Source organism: Bos mutus, chromosome 19 (assembly GCF_027580195.1).
Source record: "Bos mutus isolate GX-2022 chromosome 19, NWIPB_WYAK_1.1, whole genome shotgun sequence".
In the NCBI taxonomy this organism is placed as follows: domain Eukaryota; kingdom Metazoa; phylum Chordata; class Mammalia; order Artiodactyla; family Bovidae; genus Bos; species Bos mutus.
In genome coordinates this window covers 37,418,088-37,424,750 of record NC_091635.1, presented here as the reverse complement: position 1 = coordinate 37,424,750, position 6,663 = coordinate 37,418,088, and positions in this window count along the sequence as shown.

The following is a 6,663-nucleotide window of genomic DNA, read 5'->3' as shown; positions in this document are numbered from 1 at the left end:
CTGCAACTAGAGAGTAACCACTGTTCTCCAAAATTAGAGAAAGCCCATGCACAGCAACAAAGACCCAGCTCAGACCAAAAAAAATAAATATTAAAAAAAGCCCTTATTCTAAGTAGGGATCCACAGACTTCAATAGGTGCCAAAAGGGGCCCAGGCTGCTGACCCAGAGCCAAGTTGGGTGGGCAGGGGGCACAATGCATACAAGGGGACGTTCGCTGGGACTCTAGGACAAGCTCCTGGTTTTCGCACACACTGCAGGAAGAGATGCCCTGGGGCTTTCCTGGATGCTGTCTGTCAGGGCAGGAAGCCTGCAACTCCAGGCACCTCACCCAGGCTCAGAGCAGAACCGATGCCTCCCAACCTTCCTGAGCTGGGGCAAGGCCCTGGTTCTGAGAGACAGTGTTGGATTCTGAGTCACACTTGCCCACCTCTGTCCTGCAGAAACATTCAACTCCATTATCGTCGATTCCAGTTTGAGTCAGAGTTTCTGCTACCTGCACACCGATGTGAAAGAAAACACCACCGAGAAAGGGGGAAAGGTGATACCAGGGGAACCTTCTGTTTCTTTGCCTGGGTGTTGATTGCACCAGTGTGTTCATTATTCCAGACTCCAAAGGGCTACACGTTTAACGTGGGTGCATTTTTACTTATGTGTATGTTGTACTTCAACACAATCAGTGCAGCAGTGTGACAGTTCTGAATGTCATTGCATTGTATACTTTAAAATGATTACAATGATAAATTTCATACATTTATTTTACCACAACAAAAAGCAAATAAAAGGGACTTCCGTGGTGGTCCAGTGGCTAAGACTCCACTCTCCCAGTACAGTGGGTCTAGGTTTGATCCTTGGTCAGAGAACTAGATCCTGCATGCCACAACTGAAGATCCTACTTGCTGCAACTAAGACCTGGTACAGCCAATAAAATGTACATATATATAGGGCTTACCCGGGGCTCAAACGGTAAAGAATAGTCTGCAGTGCAGGAGACCAGGGCTCAATCCCTGGATTGGAAAGATCCTCTGGCAAAGAGAACCGCAATCCACTCCAATATTCTTGCCTGGAGAATCCCATAGACAGAGAAGCCTGGCGGGCTACAGTCCATAGGGTCGCAAACAGTCGGACATAACTGAGCGACTAACACACACACACACATATATAAGGAATTGTATGCATGTATATGGAAGGAAAATATATATTCTTCTTTTATATAAAGGAATCCATATGGAACTCATATAGAATTCAGGTAGAAGTTGTTAAAAAAAAAAAAACAAAAAAGCAAACAAAATTTGTAAGATTACAAAAAGCATGCTATATCAGACAAATGCTAACAAGAGACAAAAAGAACAACAAAGCAAAAAATATTTAAAGAGGCAACTCCCCCCAAAACACGCCACTGTTTCTCATTTTTAGCCCCATCGCAGAGATTTGTGTCCGTCTGCAGTAGCTGTTTCTGTAGTTTCACTTGTAGAGACCAGACAACATATAATGAGCAGCACAAGCAAAGTTTGTTGGTGGAAGAAGTGCAGAAGGTGGAGTCCACAATTAAAACACAGTTGTTGGAGGAACTCATCAGAGAGACCTCGACTGGTTTTTGGTGGCATCTGGATTTGTCCTCATGGTTGCAAGATGGCTGCTGTATCTCTGGTTATGTACTGTTTCCAAAAAATGAAGAAGGGGGAAGGGCCAAGGGATAAAGCCTAAACCTTATCTCCACAAATCTTCTCCTTCATTTTTAGGAAGAAAAGCCCTCAGAGATTTCAGTCTGCATCTCCTTGGCCAGGACTAGGTCATAAGGTCACCCTGTGTCTTCCAGGGAGACCAGGGATCTGGGCATTTCCTTTCTTTTAAAAAAAATTATTTTTAGTTTTGGGTGCCCTGGGTCCTTTTGCTGTGCATGGGCTTTTCTCAAGTTGCGGGGAGGGGTACACTCTAGTTGTGGTGCGCAGACTTCACAGTACGGTGGCTTCTCTTGTGAAGCACAGGCTCTAGGCTCTTGGGTTTCAGTAGCTGCAGCACGCAGGCTGCAAGAGCTGCGGCTCCCGGGCTCTGGCGCACAGGCTCGGTGGTTGTGGCACACAGGCTTATTTGCTCCATGGCATGTGGAATCCTCCTGGATTGGTTATCGACCCATGTCTCCTGCATTGGCAGGCCGATTCTTAACCCCTGGACCACTTGAACATTTCCTCTCGATAGAGGAGAAGCAGACAAAAGAGAAAGGCTTGGAGTAGGTGGTGAACATCTTTCTGTAGTCTGTCACACCACTTGTGAACTGCTATGGACCAACCAACATATACCCTCAGAACATAAAGAGCAAAAAAATTACAGCATGCCTATATTAACAAATCCACATTTAGTAGAAGACCTTAACACTTCAGTCTCAGAAACTGAGAGACCAAGTAAACAAAAAACAAATAAGATATAGCAGATTCTGAAAGCACAGTTAACAAACTTGATCCAACAGATCTGTATAATAGAACTTTGTGACCAATGAACAGAGACTGTATTATTTTCATACATATGGACCAGTCACAAAAAGTGGACCATTTTGGGGGCCACGGAAATCTAATAGATTAACAGAGCAAAAATCATACAGTTCACATTCTTTGACTGCAATAAAATCATTTAGAAATTAAGAGGAAGGAGATAATATAAAAAATATGCACATTTGTATATTGTCACCCTGCTTATTTAACTTATATGCAGAGTACATCATGAGAAACGCTGGGCTGGAAGAAGCACAAGCTGGAATCAAGATTGCTGGGAGAAATATCAATAACCTCAGACATGCATATGACACCACCCTTATGGCAGAAAGTGAAGAGGAACTAAAAAACCTCTTGATGAAAGTGAAAGTGGAGAGTGAAAAAGTTGGCTTAAAGCTCAACATTCAGAAAACGAAGATCATGGCATCCGGTCCTATCACTTCATGGGAAATAGATGGGGAAACAGTGGAAACATTTATTTTGGGGGGCTCCAAAATCACTGCAGATGGTGACTGCAGCCATGAAATTAAAAGACCCTTACTCCTTGGAAGGAAAGTTATGACCAACCTAGATAACACATTCAAAAGCAGAGACATTACTTTGCCAACAAAGGTCCGTCTAGTCAAGGCTATGGTTTTTCCTGTGGTCATGTATGGATGTGAGAGTTGGACTGTGAAGAAGGCTGAGTGCCAAAGAATTGATGCTTTTGAACTGTGGTGTTGGAGAAGGCTCTTGAGAGTCCCTTGGATTGCAAGGAGATCCAATCAGTCCATTCTGAAGGAGATCAGCCCTGGGATTTCTTTGGAAGGAATGATGCTAAAGCTGAAACTCCAGTACTTTGGCCACCTCATGCGAAGAGTTGACTCATTGGAAAAGACTCTGATGCTGGGAGGGATTGGGGGCAGGAGGAGAAGGGGACAACAGAGGATGAGATGGCTGGATGGCATCACTGACTCGATGGACGTGAGTCTGGGTAAACTCTGGGAGTTGGTGATGGACAGGGAGGCCTGGCGTGCTGCGATTCATGGGGTCGCAAAGAGTCGGACACGACTGAGCGACTGAACTGAATTGAACTGACTGAAGGACACCCTTCTAGGTAACTCTTGGCTAAAGAAGAAAATCAAAACAGAAATTGTGGGGGGGGAAAGTAGAAGAAACAAAAACTCTGTATCTGAAAACATATGAGATATCCCAAAGGGAGAATTGAAAATGTATACCTCTTAATATAGGACTTTCCCGATGGCTCAGCAGTAAAGAGTCTCCCTGCAACGCAGGAGCTGCAAGAGATGCGAGTTCAATCCCTGGGTGGGGAAGATCCCCTGGAGGAGGGCATGGCAACCCACTCCAGTATTCTTGCCTGGAGAATCCCATGGACAGAGGAGCCTGGCGGACTACAGTCCATAGGGATGCAAAGAGTTGGACATGACTGTAGTGACTTAAGACACATGAACTTCTTAATACACTTATTGGGAAACAAGAAAGATTGAAGAGAAATAAACAAAGCTTTCAACTGGTGACGTTTGTAAAAAAAAAAAAAAAAAGAACAAATTTCAACATTTTAGTTAGAATGTTTTTGTCTACATTCATAAAGAAAGTTGAAATAGAGGTTTCTTTTCATGCTTCTGCTTTGGATCTGTAGAAGAGTCAGGAAATATCCTGTCTTCTGTGCTTTGGAGGAGTTTACGTGTATGATGATTGTCTGTTTCCTGAGAATTTTTGAAATTTGATTAATTATTTATCTAGGTTGCACCGGGTCTTAGTTGCAGTGCGCGGAATCTTTGTTGCAGCTTGCAGGATGTTTAGTGGTGGCAGGCGAACTCAGAGTTGGGGCACGAGGGACCTAGTTCCCTGATCAGGGATCGAACCCGGTAGGGGCCCCTGCATTGAGAGCCTGGAATCTTAGCCACTGGGCCACCAAGGAAGTTCCTGTGCCTTGAGCATTTTGGTAGACCTTGCTTTACAACTATCTGGGCGTTGTCACATTTTAATGGATTAATTCATGACTACCTTTCCAGGAAAGGTGGTTGTTTCTACTTCTTCTTGAGTCAGTTTTAGCTTTTTCCCCCACTAGAAAATAGTCTAATCTAGATTTCTTTTTATTTTGTTGGTGCAGAGGTGTACTTGAGATTATCATAATAATAAAAAAAAAAAATTCTGGAACTCCCCTGGCAGTCCAGTGGTTAGGATCCATACTTTCACTGCTGAGGGCCCAGGTTCACTCCTTGGGCAAGGAACTAAGGTTCTACAAGCTATGTGGTGTGGCAAATAATAATCATAATAAAAATAAATGCAACCCTATTTTATCCAATTCTGCATTTGGATTTTTGTTCCCTTTTCTTATTCTGTGCCTGTGTGTGCACGTGTACACCTGTGCTCTTGATTTTCCTTCCTACTAGCTCAAGAGGTGACCTCACTTCATCAATTATATCTTCTCTGCTATATCCTGTCATCTCTTTCTTTCTCAACCGGCTTTTTATCTTCATCATGTAAACATGCTCAGATTTCTCTCATCCTAAAAGTAAACTTCATCATCAGCAACAAACCAGCCAACCAAAAACCCCTCCTCTAATGCTGAATGCCCTTCAGCTGATGCTTTTTCTCTCTATTCCCGGCAAAACATCTGGCAAGACTTGTCTACACCACTGCTTCTGTTTTGTTTTGTTTTCCCAATCCTATGCAGACTAATACTTCTGTAAAATATAATAAAACGAATTAGTAGAAAAATGAAATTAAAATCCCAAAGCCATCCCAAATGCAGGCCCTAATTTTTTATTATTGGAATCAACAGACATAAATTACTGTCCGAGTGCTACAGAAGTTGCTAAACGCTCCCTCTCGGTTTCTGTACTTATCTTGACTTGTATGTGACTCACATGGGGCCCTGGTTTGCAGTCGCACATGGAGGGTGCTGCCCATCCAAGGCCACCCACACTCTCTTGAATCCACCACCATCTGGCTTCTGCTTCCGCCCTCCTTGTTCAGGAAAAAGTCTCCGAACACGTCCTGTGGCTTTTCAGCCCTTATCTCCCCAGGCAGCGCTCTGATCACCGGGGCTCCCTTTCTTCACGAACCATTCTCTCCAGTCTTCCCATTTGATGTCCTCCCATGGGTCTTTTTTCCTTCACCCACCCTTTGAAATGTGGTGCCCTGGACCCATTTCTTTTCTCTGCAAGCTTTCTCTGGATCAGCACATTGCAGGTTGCAGTTTTGACCGCACCTCTGCACTGAGAACTCCCAAATTCGTACTCTAGCCACTTTGAGTACCACCTGGTCCATTGGTCACCCCCACTTGGATGTTGCCAGCACCTCACGGTCAGCGTGGCTGCATCATTAGAGTTTTTGGCGTTAACGTGGAAAGATGTAGGTTGGCTGGTAGATAAGAGGGGAGAGCTGTACACCCAGGATTCCAATAGGACAGGAAGCAAGGATACTCTTGAAATCCAAGTGGCAGGAATCCATGAGTCTTCTGGGTGGGCTTCACCATAGGATATATCATCTCTGTTCCAGCTAGTAGCGCTGCGTAACAAACAATCCTCAGCTCAGTGGCTGAAACCACCATTTCATGATGCCCACGCGTTCTGTGAGTTAGGAACTTGGACTGGGCACAGTGGGGATGGCTTCCGTGCTATCTGAGGCCTTGGCTGAGGAAGCAGCTAGGTGTGACTTGAAGGGCTTGGGGACTGAAACTGTCTGGAAATGCCTTCACACATCCGGTGGTTGAGGCTCACTGTAGGCTGTGGCCTGTCCTTATGGCCGGGGCTTCCTCACAGCATGATGGCCTAGGGGTGGCCTACATCTTAGTTCAGGGCTCCAAAGGCTAGTATCCCAAGAGAACCAGATAGAAATAACAAGGCTTTTCTGAATGAGCAAAGGCTGTCTGCTGAGTCAGCTCTGATTTGAGGAGTTGAGGGAACAGAGATCCATGGAAGGAGTATTAGAGAATTTATGATCATGTTTTTTGTTTTCAAACCAACGCATGAGGGAAATGTCCAATTTTCAATCATTGCACAAGAGTCAGAACTCCAGGGAAGGAGAGTCTAACTGCTGAGATTCAGTTTATGTGTAGAAGGATCCCCAGAAGAGTTCATTTAAAATTTGGTCTATGAATTTTGGGGGAGGGGGTCCAAAAAGCTCGTATAATATGCTCCTTTAGTGAGCCTGATTCAGGTTCCCAGA